A 24,104-nucleotide genomic window follows, 5' to 3' on the forward strand; every position below is an offset into this window, starting at 1 on the left:
CTATAACCGCTATACTATAACCGCTATACTATAAAATTGCTATTGTGGTATTCAGCTTATGCTTGTTAGGTCTGTCCCCAGAGCAGTGCACAAACCAGAAGCAGATGCACTGGAAACAGCTCACTGTAAACCTCAAACTGACCATTTTGAGAACTTTTCTTCTTTGGCCTCTAGTGGGAGCAGGACAGCAGATTTGCCTGTTCCACATCACACACACAGTTCTGGCTTAATTCACAGCAGTCATGTGCAGGCTAGAACCAGAAGGAAAGCCTTTGCACCTAAGGGTTTGGGGCGTAGCTACAGGCTTTTACTCCAGAGAGCAGAACAGCTAGAGAGGCAGAGGGAAAAGGAGCAGCAAGGAAAGCAGGAATGCTCAGGGCTGAGAGTGCTGAGTGGCAGTGAACCACCAGAATGCATGGCCTGCTAGAGGCTGGTTCAGAGCAGCTGGGGCATGGTCACCTAACTTTAGGCAGACTTTATAGAATCAGGGCCTCAATATCCTCTTGGGGACAGTAGTTGGCTTAACAGGTAGTTCAAGCCATGAAGCAGGAGCCATACCACGAGCAGCTCAATAGAACATTGCCTATGGAGATTTGCTACACTAAGGGCCTTATTATTTTTTCTGTTTTTGGATTTGCTTATGAAGAACTGGATATGTTTTTATGATAAGCTCACTGTGGTGCTTGATGGCATCTGAAAGAACTTTAAAAGAACTATTTTTGGTTTTGTTTTCTCTTTTCCTCTGGGTGGGGGAAGGGCAGTTAGTAGTCTCAGGAAGTGAGGACTGCTCTGTGTTTTTCTGTGGTGGGTTTGAGTGTATATCCTTTGTATAAAAACCACACAGATCATTGACCACCCTTGCAAATTGTGGCTCGATCCAGTTCCAATGGGCCTCCTCTCATCTCAAATATCTCAGCATCTTATTTCATAGAGAAAGAAACAATATGATGGATCTGAATTTATCAAATATTACTTCCAAGGCGCAACATTAGTGAAACGATGGTATCTACTTTCCCTTTCATAGTGGGGTCGTCTAGAGGTGATCAAAATGACGATCACGCCCATTATCAATTATTATATGTCTATGTTACTGAGACTAGCACCCTGAGATTTTTATAAATTAATTGAAAAATCCCAACATCTTACCTTTGGAATTACAACACCCCCCCCCCCCCGCATTTCCTTATCAAGTTTAAGTTTAATGATTCTTTTGATTAATCGCTTAATCATAATTCAAAGCGATGAACAATTTAAAATACATTCAGTGGGAAACAATACAATACAAACTTAAATAATAACATAAAATTAAAAATAGTTCAACATATTCGTAACATAAGGTAAAAAAGGGGTGCGAAATACAATTCATGATAGAAAAGCAGAACAAAAAAAGGAAAATACATGAGGGAGGCAAATAACAGTATAATATAATAATAAAAACATTGGCCTAAGGATTAATGGATTAAATATCAAAGGCATCTTTAAAAAGGAATGTTTTTAGATTACTTTTAAATTTTCCTAGATCATGCTCGTTTTGTAGATAAATTGGAAGGGGATTCCAAATCTGTGGAGCGGTTACTGAAAAAATAAACTGCCGTCTTGTATTGATAATCTTAAGCGAAGGAATGGTTAATAAATTTTGTTTGTTAGATCTTAAAGCTCTGCTTGGATTGTATGGGATTAATAATTTATATATAAATGCTGGAGTTTTATTGAGAAGAGACTTAAAGGTGAGCAGGCAAAGTTTATATGTTATCCGATGAGTAACTGGAAGCCAATGCACATCTTTTAAAAGAGGTGTGATATGATCAAACTTTCTAGAATTAGTTATAAGTTTAATAGAAACATTTTGAACAATTTGAAGACGTTTGATTTCATTCAGTGATATTCCTTTAAAGAGTGTGTTGTAGTAGTCTAGTTTAGAAATCACCAAAGAGTGAATAAGAATATTTAATGATTTTGAACATAGAAATTTTGAGATTGCTCGAATCTTACATAATCTATAAAAAGTGGTTTTAACAATAGTACTGATGTGATCATGAAAATTAAGTTTGATGTCAAAAGTCACCCCTAAAATTTTTATACTGTTTACTAATTGTAGGGGGGCATTTTTTATAGTAATAGGGGCAATGAGAGTGGAACTTTCTTTCCATGGGAATAACATAGCATTAGATTTTTTGATGTTAAGTGCCAGCTTGTTCATATTTAGCCAGTGATAAACTAGGTCAAGTTTCTCACTAATCTCTTGGATATCAGACATTTTATTAGTATCTATTGAGTGCAGAAGCTGAATATTGTCTGCATATGCATAAACTTGAAAACCCACGGATTGACATAAGGTAATTAACGGGGCAAGGAAAATATTGAATAATAAAGGAGAAAAAATAGATCCTTGAGGAACCCCATGAGTAGTTAACGAAGAGTTTGAAGTTGAGTCTTTAAAGAAAACAGCGGAGGTACGATCTGTTAAATACGATGCAAACCAAGAAAGAACTTGGTCTGTAATGCCAATGGATTGAAGTCTGCCAAGAAGAAGCTGATGATCAATCGTATCAAAAGCCGCAGAAAGATCAATAGAGATTAACAGAGTTGATTGGTGGTGATCTAGAAAGTATTGAATAGCGGTGGTCATACCAATCAATGAAATTTCCGTACTATGGTGATGTCTAAAGCCCGTCTGTTAGGATGTAACACATTAGTTTTTTCTACAAAATCTGAAATTTGATTGAAGACTGTTCTGAAAGCCTCCAAAGAGGATGGAGTATGGGGTTCCCTGATTTTTTTTTTTTTTTTTTATATCATGTTGCTGCTCTAATCCGATACAGCGTTTTTTGGTCCCATGACTTAGTCCCTATAAATAGACATCCTGCATGGCTCTCTATAGAAGTATATCTAGTACACCCCATACCCATGTAATGCCTTCCCTACACCCCACTACATACTGTGTCTGACAAATCAGTGACAGTTATAGCCATCATTCATGCCATGCAACACCTTGACTTCATCTCCATAATAAATGGTCGTCAACTCAAGCTCCTATATGGAATAATGCTCAAATCTGAAACTAAACTAAACAGGCTTATATACTGCATTTTCTCTATAACAGTAGAGCTTGACACGGTTTACAAGAAAATTAGAAAGGAGAACAGATACAATATGGATTTGGAATAGTATGGAGAGGAGCGGAATTTACAACTTTTGAAAATAGCCAAGTTTTCAGATGTTTTCAAAATGGTTGGAAAGAGCCCAGATCGCGCAGATAAATAAGAATATCATTCCACAGCTCAGTAATTTTGAAAAGCAGAGACTTCCTTAATTTGCCAATGTAGGTAATGCCTTTCAGCGTAGGAAAGGACAATTTAAAATTTTGAGTAGATCTGGTAATGTCGGATCTTACAGAATTCCAAGATAAGGGAATTAAAGTAGGAAGGATGCCATGGAAGATCTTAAATGTTAAGCAGGCACATTTAAAATACACCCTAGAAATTATAGGAAGCCAATGAAGTTTTTGCAGGAGTGGAAAGACATGATCAAATTTACATTTTGCAAAGATCAGCCTAGCAGCAGTATTCTGGATCAGTTGAAATCTTTGAAAGCTTTTCTTGGTCAAGCTTAAATAGACCGAATTATAATAATCCAGCCTCAAAAGGATGATTGATTGAACAAGGACAGCAAAGTATTGATGATGGTAACAGGATCTCACTTTCCTCAATATATGGAGACTAAAAAAACATTTTTTTTACCAGAGAATTAAGATGGTCGGTGAATGAAAGTATTGAATCTATAATGACACCCATAACTTGATAGATGGTCATCCTATCCACTGGAAAGAATGGATAAACCGAAATATCTCTAGAACATATCATGCTGGATGGTGTACTTCTCTGTTTTTTCTCAACTTATGGGGAAGTTTGGCCTTCCAGCTACAGAGTTCTTCTTCCATTGGATGCAACTCTCTCATTGCCCTCATCCAATTTTTTTCGCTTACCTATCTAGGTTTCCAATTAGGTCATACTATTTCATAAATGGCTCAGGTGAGGAGCCTGGAAGGTTAACCTGATATTGCCTATTGGAATAATACGACTTGAACCATTCTAAAGCGGTCCTTGAGATACCTAGAGATGAGTCTGTTTAAAAGAATTGAATGATCAATTGTATCAAATCCTGCTGTTAAGTCCAGTGGCATTAAAAGGACTGATTTTCTTTGGTCCAGGTAGTTGCTAATTGTAGTGACTAGACCTAGAAGAGAAAAATCAGTGGAGTGGTGTGGTCCAAAGCCAGTTTGATTTGGATGCATAGCATTAGTTTGCTCAAAGAAAAGAGTTAGTTGATTAAATACTATCTTTTCAGTTAGTTTTGCCATATGAGCCATTTTCCAGTCTGTTATTGTGGTTTTTCTTTTTGCGTTTTTTTCTATGCATGTGGCCATCGCTATCACCAGTCAAACAGGGATCCTTGTTAGGACCACCACTTTTTCAATAAAGACTTTATCATTGGTTGAAAAGATATAGTAACATAGTAAATGATGGCAGATAAAAACCCATCCAGTCTGCCCAACTATACATGCTCCATAAATTAATTTAGTTTAAATGGTCCTTTTTCTTAGATATTTCAGGGCCAGAAACCCAGAGCCCTTCCCAGTAGTGTGCTTAGGTTCCATCTAATGGAATCTCCATATTCCAGCCCATCTTAACCATCCCAGCCATCAAAACCCTCCCCAGCCCGTCCTCAACTGAATGTCCATATACGGGACACAGGCTGCGCAAACCTGTCCAATACTGGTCTTAGTTCCCTCAATGTATACACATTATTTTCTGATTAGAGATCCTCTGTGTTCATCCCACACTTGTTTGAACTCTGTCACTGTTTTCTTCTCCACCACCTCCCTCGGGAGTGCATTCCACGCATCAACTACCCTCTCCGTAAAGAATTTCCTAACATTACTCTTGAATCTACCACCCCTCAACCTCAAATTATGTCCTCTGGTTTTACCATTTTCCTTTCTCTGGAATAGATTTTGTTCTACGTTAATACCTTTGAAGTATTTGAACGTCTGAATCATAGCTCCCCTGACCCTCCTTTCCTCTAGGGTATACATATTTAGGGCTTCCAGTCTTTCCTCATACATCTTCTAGCATAAACCTCCTACCAGTATCATTGCCTTCCTCTGGACTGCTTCAAGTCTTTGTATGTCCTTCGCCAGATACAGTTTCCAAAATTGAACACAATACTCCAAGTGGGGCCTCACCATCGACCTGTACAGGGGCATCAACACCTTCTTTCTTCTACTGGTCATGCCTCTCTCTATACAGCCTAGCATCCTTCTGGCATCAGCCACCACTTTGTCACACTGTTTCTTCACCTTTAGATCTTCAAACACTATCACCCCAAGGTTGCTTTCCCCATCCATACATATCAGCCTCTCACCTCCCAGCACATGTGGCTCCTTCTGATTTCTAATCCCCAAATGCATTACGCTGCACTTCTTTGCATTGAATATTAGTTGCCATATATTAGACCATTCTTCTAACTTTTGCAGATCCTTTTTCATGTTTTCCACTCCCTCCTCGGTGTCTACTCTGTTACAAATCTTGGTATCATTGCAAAAAGACAAACTTTTCCTTCTAACCCTTCAGCAATGTCGCTCACAAAGATATTGAACATGATCGGCCTCAGCAACGATCCTTGAGGGACTCCACTACTCACCTTTCCTTCCTCCGAGCGAATTCCATTAACCACCACTCTCTGGCATCTGTCCCGTCAGCCAGTTTCTAATCCTGTTCACCACTTTGGGTCCTAACTTCAAGTTTGTTCAAGAGTCTTCCATGAGGAACGGTGTCAAAGACTTTGCTGAAATCTGAGTAAATTATGTCTAGCATATGCCCTTGATCCAATTCTCCAGTCACCCAATCAAAGAATTCAATCAGATTCGTCTGGCTTGATTTACCTTTTGTAAAACCATGTTGCCTCGGATCCTGTAACCCATTTGATTCTAGGAATTTTGCTATCCTTTCTTTCATCAATGCTTCCATTATTTTTCCAATAACTGAGGTGAGGCTTACCAGCCTTTAGTTTCCCACTTCATCTCTTCTTCCTTTCACAAATATATCTGAAAAAAATTTTTGTCTCCCTTTTTTACATTTCTAGCCATTTGCTATTCCGCTTGCGCTTTTGCCAGATGTATCTCTCTCTTGGCTTCTTTGTCTTTTCTGTTTGACTGTCTATACTCAAAGGTAAGGTGTTCTTCTGCCTGTCTGTTTGCATCGCTATCACCAGCAATGGGCACATGCACATTTAGCGAGTCTTCACTACTCTCCGCCAACTTCATTTACATGAGCGTTTTTTGGAGAATGACTCGCTTTTTTAATTCGCTACCAGAACGGCTGCAGTAGCAGCCCATCGTTTGTTAACACAGTTTTTTTAAGAATCTAGGCCTCAAAATGATGTCTGTTTTGGCTATCTAAAGCTGTAGGAAGGAGGTGCTGAAAAGTTCGCAGCCCAATCAAGAGGAGATTGATATGGATATGGTTCAATATAGGTTCTGAAACAATGTCAAAACATAGAATTTGGTTTCTGCAACTTGGCACTTAATGAAATAAGATAACATTCTGCAACTACAGTGGCAAAATAGCGATCAGAATTTAGGAAATTGGTTACTTGGGCTGAGAACCTTTCAGCACCCCTTCATAATACAGGCTAGAATGTACCATGTTTGTTTGTTTTTCACATCTTTGGGTGGTGGGAGGGGGTTCGGTGATTATTGGCGGGTAAGGGGTGTGTCATGCCTTAAACCCGCCAGTGGTCATCTGGTCAGTTTGGGCACCATTTTAGCATTTAGACACTTTTAAAACAGGTCTAGCTCAAACGTCTAAAAAATACCCCAGGATGTTTTGTTAAAGGTTTGATTATGCCTGCTGAGATTCCAAGTCCTAAGCCCCCCCAAAAAAACATAACACTAGAGACAAAATGACCAGAAAGATGTCTAGAAAGTCTGTTTTGAGAATGCTTCCTTGGATGCTTTCACTAATAAGATGTCCAAGTTCTAGTTTTTGCTGTCTTTTGGATGTCTATCTTTTTCTTTTTTTTTTTTCTTTTTTTTTAATGAGCCCCTTAAGCTTTGGAGCTTGTTGCCAGAGGATGTGGTTACAGCATTTAGAATATCTGGGTTTAAGAAAGTTCCTGTAGGAAAATTTCCAAATGGTGCTGTTGAGATAGACTTAGAACAGTGGTCTCAAACTTGCGGCCCTCGGTATGTTTATCATAATCACAAAAGTAAAATAAAACAGTTTCTTGATCATATGTCTCTTTAGCTATAAATGACAATATTATTATTAAAACTTAGCCAAAAGGAAAGATTTATAAACTATAAAGAGTTTTACCTCATGCAAAATTGTCATTTCTTTAATAAGAAATTAACTATTTTTTTCTGAAGCTCTCCAAGTACCTACAAATCCAAAATGTGGCCCTGCAAAGGGTTTGAGTTTGAGACCGCTGACTTAGAGGAAGCCACTGCTTGCCCTGGATCAGTAGCATGGAATGTTGCTACTATTTGGGTTTCTGCCTGGTACTGTTACATGGATTGGCCACTGCTGGACACAGGAAACTGGGCTAGATGGACCATTGATCTGACCCAGTACAGCTATTCTTATGTTCTTATGAGATCTGGCTTAGGATTCTTACAATTCATCATTCTTGGCTTATCTTGGCATTCACGTGGCAATCAGTGGAATAAATGCTGGCCTGTCATTTTTCAGATAAGAGTCCCTAGGCAGAGGACTTTAACTTTGTCATCTTATAAATTTATCAATAATAAATCCTAAAAAGCAGTTTGAACTAAAACAAACTTGAGATGATAATGCTGTCTAAAAGAATAGCTTCTTATTCTCCAGTGACTCAAGTAAAAATTATAGTATATCTATGTCTTTTTTTCTATGCGAATGGGAAAGGTTAGGCCTACAGTTTTTCATTATGACAGAGATAGTAATGGCACAGCCTGCAGACTCTGGCAGTATAATGACCTAGTGAAATAGAGAAAGAAGGGGTGAATAGAATATTCTATCATGAGGCATCGCTCTATTTCTCTTTGCATACACTTCATTGCAACCATTAGAAATAAAGATGATGCATCTCAATCTTTAGCTTATTAAGACCAAAAGACTGCTGTGTACAAGGTCGTCATGTGCAAACAAACTCTTGCTTTGGAGAGGAAACAAAGAGACAGAATGGAAGGAAATGTTTTGTAGATCTGTATTGCCGTAGAACTGCATTTCAGACCTGCTATCGTTGGTCATCTCCCACACTTCCACTGAACAGCTTACTCCTTTGACAGCAGCAGAAGATGTGTTAATAAAATATCCTCTCTTGCTGCCAAGGGACATATCTCACAAGAGCTGCAAAATCTCACAGCTCTTATTGCAAGACTGGTATTCCGGTAGCAGGAGATGTTTTATTAAGCCATCTCCTGCCGCCTGAGGGAGAGGTGGCTTTGTGGTGCCATGCAAGGTATGTCGGGGGGTGAAGCCAAGAGATAGAGTGGGAAGGTATTGGAAGCATGAGTGGGCAAACCTGGGGGGCAAGGCTGGGGGTATGACTAAAATCTCCCTTTCAGCAATCCAGCCCCCTTGGCAGGTCTCTAATTTAGAAAAGAAAGTCAACATGAAGGTAGCAGCCTGTCTTTGGAAGTTTTCCCCTCTCTTTTACCTCTTCTGAGATTGTAAGCCCCTCCTCAGCAATTTTCCTGCCCTCATCAACCCTGTTAAAGGGCCACTGAGGAGGCACACCTCTCCCACTGCTACTATTACTATTAATTATTTATATAGCGCTGAAAGGCAGTGCTGTACATTTTAGCATACAATAGACAGTCCCTGCTCAGAAGAGCTTACAATCTAATTTGCTTGACGTATCCTGTTTAGTAGTCCTTGTAACCAGAGAATCCATTATAGAACCTACAGCCATATAGAGTCTTAAGGTAGTACTGTTTAGCATTAACTTTGAAGGAAGCATTGAAATGCTGCACTAAAGGACTCAGCTAGTCTCACTATCACATATCATTACAGTACAGAGAACATAGCTCTAAGAATGTTACAACAGAGATTTAGTCTCCCAATACCTGCTTAACCCCAAATGTTGCAAACCCCACTCTTCTACTTCTGGACAACATCTCTCCTTACCAACATGTATTTCCCCATCCCAGTCATCACGGGCCAGGGCAGATATGGAGAGCTAAGCCACCTCCCCCACAACAAACCCCTATTACACAGACCTGTCCTTACCACCCCCACATCACCCATACAAAAAAGCCTCAGAATTGCCCTTGCAAATGCGAGATTCATAAACATCAAAGATAAAGTTCTAAGTGACCTCCTCACAAACAATAGCTGGGACATCTTCCTGATTACGGAAACGTGGCTTAAAGGCAAAGATGAATCCACCTTATGCATGCTGTTCTCCCCAGCTACCTAGCCCTAGCATGATCACGCAGTGACAGCAGAGGTGGAGGTGTAGCTTTCATCATCAAATCCAATCTCAACCCAAGATTAATAGATGCTATCACACTTATTTATTTATTTAATTTTATTTCTATCCCGTCATCCCGGGAGCTCAGAACGGTTACAAGCTAACATTCACAGTATGTTACGTTGGACAGTACGTTTGGCAATACAATATATTACAATACAATACAGTAACACAATGACAAGGCTGAACAGTACAGTAACTTAAGGACAGATTGAGTAGGGACATTCATGGGAAATTCCTGAGGAGGTAATACAGTAGATTGGGCCAGAGGATTACTAACTAGTGGTTGTTGGTGGGAGAGAGTTTTGGGGGGATTGTTTGCAGCTGGACCTTTAGTTGAAGAGAAAGGTCATCACAGCTCTTCGGAAGGTCATTAATGAGTTCTGTGATCTGATTTGTGGGGGGAGTTGGTTCCAAAGCTATGGGATGAAGTGGCTGTAGGAGCCATACTTGAATGCCACACTTAAATGCCTCATCTTTTCAGTAGGACACAACAGAGACCTTATAATAGTCTTGATATACAGAGCTACCCATTCAACGATGATTGCCCTTCTAGCCATCCTTGGCAAGGTGATGATATCTTACAACCGGATCACCATCCTAGGAGATTTTAACTTCACAAACTACCCAAACGAGACCATATCCTCAGCAGATTTCCACCTATCACTCTCCGACCTGGGCTTTCACCAAATACTTCCCTCACTGACCCACTTGGTGGATCCTGTCCTAGACCTAGTCTTCATCCAAAATGTCTCATCTACCAACACAACAACCACCAACTGCTCCATCGACCCAGTACCCTGGTCTGACCACCATATTATCACATTCAACCACTCATACACAACAAATCAATCACCACCTAAGAAACAACTCCAGTAGAAGAAAGTCTATAAAATGACTCAATTGACATAAAGAATCTCTCCTCGGACCTTTTTAACCTAGCAAGAACACTGAACTCTAATCACAATCTGGTCAATGAAGCGACCACAACCTGGCACATCCATGTGAAAAGCAGCTACGAGGGCCTAGTCTGTCAAAGAAATTAAATGCTACCCCCTGCAATTTCTCCTCCCCTTGGTTCACTGACAACCTAAGAACTAAGAAAAGAGAACTAAGGAAAACAGAGGGAATGGTACAAATCCAGGACGAATGGCGACAAATCCAACTGGAAGAAACTGCATAATGAATACAAACTAGCTATACTCGACACAAAAAAGGCCTACTACTCCCAACTACTAAAACCCCCCAACAGATCAGAAAACCTTTTTGCATTATGCAAAAAGATATTCTCAGCACTATAAGGAGACAATCAACATCTGAACACTAGCCTCAACAGTGAATCACTCTAACTACTTCACTGAAAAAATAGACAATATACATTCCCACCTGGACACTGTCACACAATCGACACCAGTACCCTTCTGCCCAAACAGACTCCCCCAAACCCACAACTGAAAAACTAACCCACTTCAGTAAAGTCCCACTTGATGACCTTACTGAAATTATTGACTCCTTTCAGCCATCCAGCTCTATCCTAGATCCCTGTCCATCATATCTCCTAGTTGAGGTGAAGGATGCTTTTGCATGCTCAGTCCTCCCTCTTCAATACCTCACTACACACAGGCTCTGTACCTACAAGCTGGAAATCAGCAATCATTAGACCACTCTTGAAGATAACCACACTTGACTTGGACACACCCAGTAACTTTAGGCCTGTCTTCAACCTACCTTTCATTTCAAAGATCCTGGAAAAATGGTACTTTACCAACTACAGCCCTTTATTAACAAAAAGTTCTATCCATTTCCAATCAGGATTCCGGAAATTTCATAACACTGAAACTGTCCTCCTTGATATCATCAACAACTGCTAGAAACTCATGGACAAAAGAAACAATGTCCTACTGGTGCTACTAGACATCAGCGCAGCATTCAACACCATTGACCATGACATCCTCCTCATCCAACTCGCTGAGCTTGGCATCCGGATCATGTGCAGCATTTTTCACCACTGCCTACCAGCCCCATGTCCATTTCTCCTTCTATCACCCCTCTCCAGCACCATGCTACATCTCTCCCTCCATTACTATGTCCAACATTCTTCCCCCTTGCATCCCCTTCAATTTATTCCTCTGTTCCCTCTCCACCACCATATCCAATAGTTCTCCCTTTCATCTTTCTCTTCCTTATGCATCTCTACCTCAATCATTTTTCTCTCTATGCCCAACAATTTTCCTCTTTCTTTCTTTCCCCATGTGCACCATCTCTTTCCCTCTCACTCACATACTCATGCCCAACAATTCTCACAAGTTAATGATTTCTTTCTCCCTCCCTTCTGTGTCCCATGTTCATACCTCCTCCCTTCCTTTTGTGTCCTGAGTTTGGGCATCCCTCCCTGCCTTCCAGCCTCTGTCCCAAATTCCCCCCTCCTTTCTCCCTTTGGCCCACGATCATGTCCCCTCTGTCCCTTACTTGCTACAATGCCATCCAGCTTGGCTGGTTCTTCCTGCCTTCAGCCGCACAGGGACGCGTTGCGGGCAGTGATTTTTATATGCTGCATGTGGCTGACTCACAAGCCTTCCCTCTGACATCAGCTCTGACGTCGTAGAGAAGGCTTCTGGGTCATCTATGTGCAGCATGCAAAAGCCATTGCCCGCGACGCGTCCCTGTGTGGCTGAAGGCCGGAAGGAGCAGCTCTGAAGGAGGTAACTGGGATCTTCCACTGACCCAGAAGGCTTCCCTCTCTCATAAGCTCTGACATCAGAGGGAAGCCTTTTTGGGTCGACTTCTGCAGATGGGGGAATTCAGGAAGGAGAGCACTCAATAAGCAGCTTGCATACCCATGTTGAGAAACTCTGGGCTAAGGGACCTATTTACTTACCTGCAGTAAATCAGTGTATTGAGTGCTATTTTAACATAGGAAGTTTTACTACAAGATTCACTAATTCACAGACATTTTCTAGAGAATTCTATAAACAAATGGACCCTAAAATTAGGCAGTAACTGATGGATTCTCTAAACAGTGCTGTTATCAACAGCCACCTTAAAAGCAACTGCTGATTGCGTGTCAATCACTTGAGGGCATCATTTAGCGAATCGCTTCTCCGGCAAAGATAGGTGCTGGAAATGTAGGCCACAGTTTTCAAAGCCTATATTTCTGGCACCTATCTTTGGCGTGAATCGTACTTATATAGGCGCTTTACAGCACCTATCACCACTTCTGACATTAGCTAGGCCTATATTAGCATTAGATACTTGTAGGCACTTCCAGAGGTGCAATTCTGGAGTCATTTGTTTGGGCACCAGTAGGTGCTTTGAATTTTCATTTAAATTACTTTTAAAATGACATTTTCCTTTTAACATAAGCGCCAGTAGGATGCCTACCGGCACCTAAGTTAAGATGCCATTTATAGAATTTCTACCTAACAGCCAGATTCTCTAAACAGCGCCGTTATCAGGGAGCTGCCTTAAAAGCAGCCACTGATCATATGTCAATCATGCAATGGCACCGTTTAGAGAATTGTGCCTCCGTCAAAGATAGGTGCCGGAAATATAGGCCTCCTGCCTGATGCGATGTGGAGGAAAACTTTTCAAAACCCAGACAAAGTGCCAGGTTTCGAAAAGCCATCCGGACTCCCGGACATGTCTGGGAAAATCCGGATGTCTGGTAACCCTACCAAAAACCGCAGTGGAAGTGGAGGGTGCCAGAAGGCAACCTTATCCAATTATGCTCTGCAAGGACCGGCCCAGTTCCTTTGTTCTTGGTGACCACTAGGTCTAAAAGGAGCCAAAGACAGTCTCAGTAATAGGAAGAGTGTTCCCCATATAAGACCTGGGCCCAGAGCTGGCCTTAGGTCAATCACATCCTCTATGGCTAAGGGGAATGGCATCTTATGAAGTTAGGGTATTTCTTTTTACCATGGAAGCATCACTGCAAGAGCAATGCCCAGTATCACCATTGTAAGCCCAGCACTACCCAGGCCTCCTCCCACTCCCACACAAAATGTGTAAAATGTAATGAGAAAAGAATGACAAAGCACCATGGGCCCCAGCAGACACGAGTAAAGAATCTACGGAATGTGAGAGAAGACACCAATGTCAATATCCAACAGAACCAAAGAAATATCAGGTATAGATCTTTGAGCCAGATTCCCAAATTTTCTGGAAGCATAGACAGGGCCTTCTTTGACCCCCCCCCTCCACCTCCACACGTACACTTCAAAAATTGAACTTTAGCTTCCAAATTTTACAAAATCGAGAAGCCCATCTTTCCTATGGAAGAAAATAACACATTAAGTTTTAGAATAATTATATCGGTTACCAATACTAGTGCTGCCCGATTTCAGATTCGAATCGATTCACCAATTCACTTCGGGTAAATCGATTCAAATCGATTTGATTTTTTTTTAAATTGGCCTGGCCGATTCGGTGACTGACCCTCCTCCCCATGCCTTCCTAAAGCAGGAGCGGCAGTGCTGCCTCTTCCTGGCCTGCCGCTCCTGTTTTAGGGGGCGAGGGAGGAAGGTTAGTCGGGAAGAGTTGCAGAAATCCTGGTTTTACCTTGTTCCGTGCTTTGGCGCTCTTTACTGCATCTTCCAGCTTCCCCTTAGCCTCCTCCTCTTACCGCAACCTGCAGAGAGGATCGCCAATGCTCTATGCAATCCTTGCAGGCTACCACCGTCATTAGAAGCACGTTCCTTCTGACGCGGTCCCACCCCTCCTCTGACGTCAGGGGCAGGATTGCTTCAGAGGTAACGTGCTTCTGAGGATGGTGGTAGCCTGCAAGGATTGCGTAGAGCACCGTTGATCCTCTCTGCAGGCTGTGGTAAGAGTGGGAGGCCCAGGGGGAAGCCGGAGGACCTGAAAAGAGGAGGAACATGCAAGCCTTCGGGGGGGCAGGCCAGACCTTCGGGGGGAGGGGGGTCCCTCATCTATAAGTACACTGAGGGAAGGGAGGAGGGGTACTGCTGGACAGAGGGAGCAGGGAAAGGAGAAGGGGTACTGCTGGACAGGGGGAGCAGGGAAGGGAGAAGGGGTACTGCTGGACAGGGGGGAGCAGGGAAGGGAGAAGGGGTACTGCTGGACAGGGGGTAGGTAAAAGGAAGGGAGAAGAGGTGCTGCTGAACCTGGCAGAAAGGGAGGGAAAGGAAAGGTGCTACATACTGGAGGTGCGGGTGAAATGATGTATGGGGAGAGAGCATGTTGGGATGGGGGTGGTAAGGAGGGTTGCCACTCAAGGGAAGATGCAAGGACAGAGAGAGAAAGCGTGAAGGAGGCAGAAAGTATTGGGCTCATGGAGAGGGCGAGATGGAGGGGGAGGCAGAAAGGAGGGAAGGAGAAATGTTACACTGGGGAAGGAGGGAGAGATGCTGGATGAAAGAGTAGTTGAGAAAAGGAGAGATGGTGGATCTGGGGATGGTGGGGTCCATCGCTACAGCTGTGTTGATGGAGATGAAAAAAGGGAATATGCCAGACCTCCGGGGAAGGGAAGGAAAAAGGAAGGGAAGGACAGAGATGGAAGATGGATGGTTAGCACGGAGAAAGAAGAAAGGAGACCCTGGCAAGCAAGTTATCAGAAGACAACCAGAGCCTGGAACCAACAAAATTTGAATAATGACCAGACAACAAAAGGTAGAAAAACTAATTTTATTTTCTGTTTTGTGATTACAATATGTCAGATTTGAAATGTGTATCCTGCCAGAGCTGGTGTTAGACCGCAAACGTGGGCTAGGATTTAACAGAGAGAGGAAAAGTCTTTTTTGTTTGTTTATTTTGTTTACACCACAGCAACAGTGTGGATAGGAGAAGCCAAAGGGGGGTGAAAAAGCTATAAAATAAACCCACCAGGATGTTTGAAAAAAAACACCCACTTGGACAGGAAAATCGAATCGAAAAATCGATTCAATAGGCTGAATTGAATCAAATTGAATTTTTTTTTCCTGAATTGGGCAGCACTAACCAATACAGTACTGAATGATTATTAACATTACATTTTTAACATTAAAATCACTTTAAATACATAGATGATGTTGGTCCATACTATCTATACCTGCAAGAGTATTTGTATAGGTATATACCGGGTCACTTCTAACAGGTCTTCTGATGGTACACATATCTATTCCTATTATGAAACAGTAAAAGGCCTAGGAAAATGGCCTTTTTATGTGCTGTACCAGTGTTGTAGAACTCTATGCCAAAACATCTGCATATAGAGTAGCTTATTTATCTTTCACAGCATGCTCTAAACATGACTGTTTGTAGAAGCTTTTAGGAGAGAATTGCCAGGGTAAAACAGCTAATGAGATAGTGAATAGATAAGGACCCTTATTAAGAGGGTTATAACTAAATATTTTCTGTTATTTTCTATTGCTAGATTTTGTGAGGCTTAGGAGGTAATTGCAGAAAGGTTATGTACAGTTTAAAATGTCAAAAAGCTGATTTAATCAGGTAAATGGTCATACACATGTAAGGCTTTTGATTCTAGGGCTTTATAAACTTAAATTTCTATGATTTTTAAAGTAACTGGACCCAAGTTGTGGGATGGCTTACCATTGAATTTGCGAACAATGAAGATTTTGGAATTATTTAAAAGAGAACTGAAAACAAATTTTATTCCAACAAACTTTTCCCCATATCATGTTTTGGGAGGGCTCACCATGACCTGCAAGGGAGTTGTGGTGAGATGTTTATGTGGAACCCTTTTTGTGAAGTTCACAGCAGTGCCCTGTAAGGTGCCCCACTACTCTTTTGCCAAGTCTGGGCAGCCAGTCCATCACTTTGCTGACCCCCTCTCACGTTCAAAAGGTCTTTTTCTAAGTGATTGTGACTTGGATGATCTTTTTGGATGAGAATACGATATAAAAATAGACGACTTGGCGGTCTGGATGATCAAACGGTTGGATATAGAAGTAGACGTATTTTTTGAGAACGGACTTAAGACGCTGCGAACTGTGGGCAACTAGCACTCTAGGCCCAAAACAGACTTAGACATATTTTTTGATTATACCGCTCAAAGTTATTATTATTACTTGATTAATGCAGAAAAATGATTAACATGGCAACTTTAACAAACAAACTCAGAAATGTAAGTCCAAGCTTGAGTACTTTGTTCAGTTATGGTCTCCTTATCTCAAAAAAGATATAGCGGCACTAGAAAAGGTTCCAAGAAGAGTCATTTGCCACTTTATTAGATCAATCTTCATTAAATATTCTTATTCATTCGCTTGTCATTTCATGTTTAGACTACAGCAATGCATTATATAAAGGAATCACTAAGAAAGAAATAAAACGTCTTCAAATTATTCAAAATACTGCCATTAAAATTATTTCATATAAATAAATAATTAAAAAAATATAAATAAATAATTTTTAAAAATATATAAATAAATAATTAAATTTAAAAAAAAATTATTTCAAAAGCTCGAAAATTCGATCATGTCACACCACTTTTGATCAACGCCCATTGGCTTCCCATAGATCATCAAATTTCCTATAAAATAATGTTACTGACATATAAGACCATAACTTCCGGCCAACCTGATTTCATCAACAGTTTATTAATTCCCCACACCCCCCATTGTACATTATGTTTATCTAATCAAAACCTGCTATCCATTCCTTCTTTAAGACATATTAACACTAAGCACACTAATATCTTCTCTGTTACAGCCCCTACCATCTTGTTCCTTGCCATTTTTTAATCATTTTAACCTATTTTACAAAGTACCAGATTATTTATTTTTTTGTTCCCCTCCCTTTTGTTTTGATCCTTCTCCCTCTCTTTCTTATTATACAAATGTATTTCTGCCCTTTTCCATTTTGTATCGGTTTGTTAATGTTTGTCTGTGCGTTTGATTGTTTGTAATATTAATTGTAATTTATGTTTACTCATGCTCTTTTTATTCTTTGTTTTTATATTATGTAAAACCGCTTTGAATTTTGATAAGGCGGTATATCAAATTTTTAAATAAACCTGAAACCTGAACCATGATGATAAAGGGGATGGAACTCCTCTCATATGAGGAAAGACTAAAGAGGTTAGGACTCTTCAGCTTGGAAAAGATGGCTGAGGGGAGATATGATCAAAGTCTACAAAATCCTGAGTAGTGTAGAACAGTACAAGTGGATCGATTTTTTTTTTTTTTACTGCATCAAGATTTATAAAGACTAGAGGACACTTGATGGAGTTACAGAGTAATACTTTTAAAACTAATAGGAGGAAATATTTTTTTCACTCACAAAATAGTTAAGCTCTGGAATGTGTTGCCAGAGGATGTGGTAAGAGCAGTTAATATAGCTGGTTTTATAAAAGGTTTGGACAGGTTTCTGGAGGAAAAGTCCATAAACTGTTGTTGAAGCAGACATGGGAGAAGCCACTGCTTGCCCTGGATCGGTGACATGGACTACTGCTACTATTTCGTTTTTTGCCAGGTGCTTGTGACTTGGATTGGCCTCCGTGAAGACGGGATACTGGGCTAGGTGGAACAGTGGTCTGATCCAGTAAGGCTATTCATATGTCCTAATAGCCAAATGTATCGCTTATAATAAGGTACACAGCCAAATCTATTGGGTCAACAAAGAAATTAAAATAAAAGGTCAGAAAGTTGAAAGAATGCAAAATTCACTTTTGGACACCACTGTAAGTCAACCACGTCTGTTCTCTACCCCTAGCCTACTTTTCAGATAGAAGTTGTTAGGTAATTTTTTAATGTATTTTTAATCAATTTTTAATGGTATGATCAATTAGCAAACCAATTAAAAACAATTTAGATCTGCACAGAACTAAGTTAGGTATCACTAGGCATCCTCAATTTATTCACCCTAAAGTGCCTAACTTAGGCACACCTTATAGAATCAGGACCATAGGGTTGGATTCTATGTATCACACTCCAAAATGGGTGCCAGAGAAAATTGGTGCTAAGTGAATTTCTATAAAAGTCATATGCCCTTTATAAAATCAAACTTAACACCGATTCCCATGTCAAATCTTTAAGAATGCCTGCTGAGACTAAGGTGTAAATGCTGGCTCCCAAGTTGAGTGTGCTTAGCTAGTATTCTATAACTGTGTGTTCAACTTTTGGAACGCGCTGATACACCCATGGCCATTCCCATTTTTGACATATGGGAGTTAGGTGCACTGCTTTAGGGAATAGTGCACAGCCAGATATGTGTGCAAATTCTAATGGGCACCAATTAATTTAAGTAATTGGTTGATAACAGCCAATTATTAATAGTTAACAGCTTTATTTATTTATTTAATTTGATTTATATCCCATCCTCCCCAGGGAGCCCAGAACAGGCTACATGGTTACATACATAGCAGCAAAGAAGATACAATTAACAACAGGGAACAGAAGACTAAGGACCTAGGGCATAAGGTGTGTATAGTTCAATTGTTCTGGATTAGCAGACACTTGGAACCTGAAGCATGCAAAGGGAGAGAGTTAATGTGTGCCCAGGGAGGGACATCTATTAGGAATATATGTGTTTTGGAGTAGTCTGAATATCAGCTTGTCTTGAGGGGTCAGGTGAAGAGGTAACATAGAAACATAGAAACATAGAAATAGACGGCAGATAAGGGCCAAGGCCCATCAAGTCTGCCCACTCCAGTGATCCTCACTATCTATCTTTGCGGATAGATCCCACATGTCTATCTGGCCTTAAAATCCGCCACACTGGTGGCCTCAATAACCCGAAGTGGAAGACTATTCCAGCGATCAACCACCCTTTCAGTGAAGAAGAACTTCCTAGTGTCACTGTGCAGTTTCCCGCCCCTGATTTTCCACGAATGCCCCCTTGTTGCCGCGGGACCCTTGAAGAAGAAGATGTCTTCTTCCACCTTGATGCGGCCCGTGAGATATTTGAATGTCTCGATCATATCTCCCCTCTCTCGACGCTCCTCGAGTGAGTAGAGCTGCAAATTCCCCAACCGCTCCTCGTACGGGAGCTCCCTGAGTCCCGAGACCATCCTGGTGGCCATTCTCTGGACCGACTCCAGTCTCAGCACATCCTTGCGGTAATGCGGCCTCCAGAATTGCACACAGTACTCCAGGTGCGGTCTCACCATGGATCTATATAGTGGCATAATGACTTCAGGTTTACGGCTGATGAAACTCCTGCGTATGCAACCTATGATTTGCCTTGCTTTGGATGAAGCTTGCTCCACTTGGTTTGCCGACTTCATGTCTTCCCTGACAATCACTCCCAAGTCTCTTTCTGCTACAGTTCTTGTCAGGATCTCGCCATTTAGGGTGTAGATCTTGCATGGATTCTGGCTTCCCAGGTGCATGACTTTGCATTTTTTGGCATTGAAACTGAGTTGCCAGGACCTAGACCAGTGCTCCAGCAGAAGTAAGTCATGCACCATATCGTCTGTCATTGCTTTTTTGTCTGTTGTGCTTTTGCTCACTACATTGCACAGTTTGGCATCATCGGCAAACAATGTTATTTTACCTCGAAGCCCTTCTGTCAGGTCTCTTATATAGATGTTGAACAAGATCGGGCCCAGGACGGAGCCCTGTGGCACTCCACTTATCACCTCCGACATCTCGGAGGGAGTGCCATTCACCATCACCCTCTGAAGCCTACCTCCAAGCCAGTTCCCAACCCATTTGGTTAAAGTGTCGCCCAAACCTAAAGAACTCATCTTGTTCAGCAACCTGCGGTGTGGCACGCTATCAAATGCTTTGCTGAAATCCAGATAGACGATGTCCAGGGACTCACCAACATCCAGCTTCCTCGTCACCCAGTCAAAGAAGCCGATCAGGTTGGATTGGCACGATCTCCCCTTAGTAAATCCATGTTGGCGGGGATCCCGCAGATTCTCCTCGTCCATGATCCTATCCATTTGGTGTTTGATTAGGGTTTCCATTAGTTTGCTCACTATTGAAGTGAGACTCACTGGTCTGTAGTTTGCCATATCCACCCTGGAGCCTTTCTTGTGTAGTTTTTTATTGCTTGTGTAGGTTTTATTGCTTGTGTAGGTTTTATTGCTTGTGTAGGTTTTATTGCTTGTGTAGGTTTTTATTGCTTTCCTAAAGCTCAAAATTCCATCAAAGGATTTGATGTTAGGAGTTAGCCAATTCCAGTACTTCAGCAAGAAGTGAGAGTATGACCTTCATCTGGCACTTTCTAGTTGGAATGCCAACCGGGAGTATTTGAAGAAACTTTTCCTCCTGGGAGCGGAGGGGTCTGTTTGGGATACAAGACGGGAATTTGGCTGATATGTAGACGGGTGCCATATCATGTAAGGACTTAAAAAGTCAAGTACTAAGCCTTTGAAGATGCAAAGTGGGCCGACACTAGCGCTTGTGGTCTTGAAACGTCTGGCTTTAAAATGAGGTAGTAAGAATACTGCCGCCATCTTGAATGAAGATGTAGTTAAGACGGATGTCAGCAAGATAAAGCTTAGCAATTTTAAGTCTTTTATAAGAGTTATGCTTAAATTTTGAGGTAGACATATGAAAATTAAATCGATGAACTTGTATGTTTGCAGGGGATTAGCCTTGAAAAAGTAGAAAGCAAAACATGTTGATTTCTCCCTACTTTCTAGACCATAAAACTAAATGTTTGTTTACTCTTGGTAAAATGCTATAAAGTTTACATTGTTGCAAATTTTGATGGAACCAGTGAGGAGATGGCACATAAAGCTTAGGACAATGAGTTTAATGAGGCTGAGTGGTGTCTGAGAGGTTCTAGAGTTCATTAATATAATAATAACTTTATTTTTGTATACCGCAAGTACCACAAAAAGTTCAGAGCGGTTTACAGAGGAAGAGACTGTGCATAGCCAGTGATGTTACAGAGAGTAGTTTCGAGTTACATGGGTGTCAGGGGTGCAACAAGTATTTCAGAGGAGATGTTACAGAGAATGTTACAAAGAATAGATTCAAATTACATTGGTGTCAGGGATGCAATAAGTAGTTCTGAGGTACAACAAGGTCGGAAGGAGTCAGATAAATTTATCAAAGAGATAGGTTTGAATTGATCTCCTAAAGGATCGGTAGGAGGGAGTATTTAAGATGAGGGTGGTTAGGCATTTATTCCATTTGCCTGCTTGGAATGACAGTGTTCTGTCAAGGAATCTCTTGTAGATGCAGCCCTTTAGGGAGGGGAAGGCAAACAGATAGGCATTGTGTGTGTGAGTGGTGCTTGGGAATACAAAGTGGTATGACATGTAGATTGGGGATAAGCCTGTTAGGGTTTTGAAGCAGAGGCAGGCAAATTTGAAGATGACCCTTTCTTCGATCGGCAACCAATGAAGTTTTCTGTAGAATGGGCTTATATGATCTGACTTTTTTAGGCCATAGATGAGACGGACGGCAGTATTCTGAATGAGTCTCAAGCACTTAGTGATCTACTTAAAGGATCCCAGGTAGTTGATATTGCAGTAATTTGGGGTGCTTAGGATTAGAGACTGAACTAGCAAGCGAAAGGAAAGGAAATCGAAATAGTGTTTGATAGTTCGGAGTTTCCAGAGGGTGCTAAAGCATTTTTTGACCTGAGCATTGGTATGATCTTCAAAGGTCAAGCCTCGGTGCAGGATGACTCCAAGGACTTTGATGGTAGGGTTTATTGGGTAAACAAGCCCGTTTAATTTCAAGGAGGTATTTGTTAGCTTGTGGTTAGGGCTTGCCAGGAAGAGCTTGGTTTTTTCAGGATTCAATTTTAGTCTGAATTGTGTGGTCCATTGCTCTACCTTAGTGAGAACGGATGAGGTGAATAGTTCAGTTTCATGAGTCAGTGAGGTTATGGGGATGATGATTGTAATGTCATGTGCATATATGAAAGATTTCAGTTTTAAGTCAGACAGCATATGTCCTAAAGGTGCAATGTAGACGTTGAATAGAGATGGAGAGAGAGGAGAGCCCTGTGGAACTCCGCTGGGATTGCACCAAGGTTGGGAGAAGGCTCCGTCGCGGTGGACCTGGTAGGTGCGGTTTTTTAGGAAACCTGTGAACCAGGTTAGTACTTGTCCAGAAATGCCAATAGAATCAAGGCAGTTGAGCAGGATGTCATGGTCAACTAGGTCAAAGGCACTGCTTAAGTCAAAACTGGAGTATCAGTGCGCTTTTTCCCAGAGAAAACAAGTGGAAGAGATGATCAGTCAGTGACACTAAGACAGTTTCCATATTGTAGTTTGTGCGGAATCCTGACTGGGAATCGTGTAGAATGTTGAACTTCTCTAAATGTTTCATGAGGTCAAGATTAATTAGACCTTCCATCAGTTTAAGAAAAAGAGGTATGTTGGCGATGGGTCTGTAATTGGAAACTGAAGAGACTGTTTCCTTGGAGTTTTTGATAATGGGAGTCACTAGAATGTGGCCTAGTTCCGACGGGAAGTAGCCACTGGACAGGCAGTGAGAGACCCAGGTGAAGAGTTCGGCCTTGAATGGGGGGAGCTGTTTTCATAATGATCGGAGGACAGTTGTCTAGTAGGCAGTTGGATTTTGCATATTTGGAGTAGAGCTTAAGGAATTGGTTCCAATCTGGGTTTTCAAAATGAATCCAGGTCATGTCAGCAGTTGAGCCTTCATTTCCTAGGGAAGGTAGATTGATTGAAAGGTCTGTGCTGGTAATTACAAGAGACATTTTCCGGGTGCAAATTTTTGTGGCAAAGTGGTCGGCTATGTTTGCTGAGGAGGGTGGGAGATCTGTGTGGGAGCGTTAATGTAGGTTAATATCAAATAAGGAATTGACTAATTTGAAGAGTTCTTTGCTATCCAGTGAGGGAGAGTTAATTTTTTGGGAGTAATGATTACTGCGCTTATCTTTAATCAATGTTTTGTACTCTTTGACCTTTAGTCGCCAAGTGTATCTGTCATTATCTTTTCCTGATTTACATCATATTCTTTCTAGTTTGCGTACTTCTCGTTTTAATGCTAATAGATCTGCATCAAACCAGCTGGCTGATGAATGGTGTCTTTTCTTACAGGCTTTCAGTGGTGCAATGTCATTTAGGACCTGGTTGCTGAAATTTTTCCAGCCTAGGATGAAATTAGGGTCTGAGTCAGGGATGGATGTTAAGCTGTAGTGTGACCAAAATTCTGCAAGGTTTAGTTGTCCTCTTGTCCATATCATTTTCTCTTTATGAGTGGTCTTTGGTTTTTTTAGGGGTTGTTTTTTGAGCCAGTATAATTCAAACTTGCATAGAAGGTGGTCTGACCAGGGGATGTTAGCCCAGGTTTCGCCTTTAAAATTTACACTGGGGGTAGTGGGAGTATTGGAAAGAAATGAGATCAGATCTAAGTGGTGACGTTTCCTGTGAGTTTTAGTCGGGGTTGGTTTGGAAAAGCCTAGTGTTGTGAGGAAGGAAAGTAGATCTGCAACGTTGGAGTTCTCTTGCTGCTCGAGGTGGAGATTGACATCGCCGGCTATAAGATTGTAGGGGCTGGTTGCCGAGTTTGTAAGGAGGAATTCGTAGAAATCTTCTTTAGCTAGGTTCCATTTATTAGGGGGAATGTAAAATACCGTGATGATCAGATTATCTTTTCGGTCCTCTTTGGATATTTTGCAGGTGAGAATTTCCAGGTCATTGTTTAGTTTAGAATCAAGGATTTGGAAATGAAAGTGGTCTCGGAGGATTATTGCTAAAC

General features: G+C 41.2%; 1 protein-coding gene across 2 annotated transcripts in view; it reads left to right on the top strand.

Moving 5' to 3' along the window:
- LOC117355755 (cytochrome P450 7B1) overlaps positions 1-24,104 on the top strand; it is a 295,302-nt gene that overhangs the window by 268,743 nt on the left and 2,455 nt on the right. The gene's annotated exons all lie outside the window — the stretch shown is intronic.

The sequence above is a fragment of the Geotrypetes seraphini genome, chromosome 2 (genome assembly GCF_902459505.1).
Source record: "Geotrypetes seraphini chromosome 2, aGeoSer1.1, whole genome shotgun sequence".
In the NCBI taxonomy this organism is placed as follows: Eukaryota; Metazoa; Chordata; class Amphibia; order Gymnophiona; family Dermophiidae; genus Geotrypetes; species Geotrypetes seraphini.